Source organism: Odontomachus brunneus, unplaced genomic scaffold (genome assembly GCF_010583005.1).
Source record: "Odontomachus brunneus isolate Ranch 3 - 2012 unplaced genomic scaffold, Obru_v1 Obru_scaffold_002, whole genome shotgun sequence".
In the NCBI taxonomy this organism is placed as follows: domain Eukaryota; kingdom Metazoa; phylum Arthropoda; class Insecta; order Hymenoptera; family Formicidae; genus Odontomachus; species Odontomachus brunneus.
In genome coordinates, this window is record NW_022639452.1 from 5,102,244 (window position 1) to 5,102,529 (window position 286).

A 286-nucleotide genomic window follows, 5' to 3' on the forward strand; every position below is an offset into this window, starting at 1 on the left:
TATAAAAAAAGAGAAGAATCGAAGAATTATTGAATCGTACTTTATTACTATGAAAAATCAAATTGATGTAACAACTAAACAAAGTATGTTTTTATGAGAGAGATATTCAAAATATTTATGAGACATGTACGTACTACTGATTTTTAATATTCATTGTTTTTTTCGCAATCATTATGGAGTCGCCGTCTGTACTTGGATATGGGTTATGGGTTGGGTTATGGTTATTGGTCCGATTATCGTTATGGGCTCGTTTTGGATTATGGGTTGCGTTGGGTTATGGTTTAAG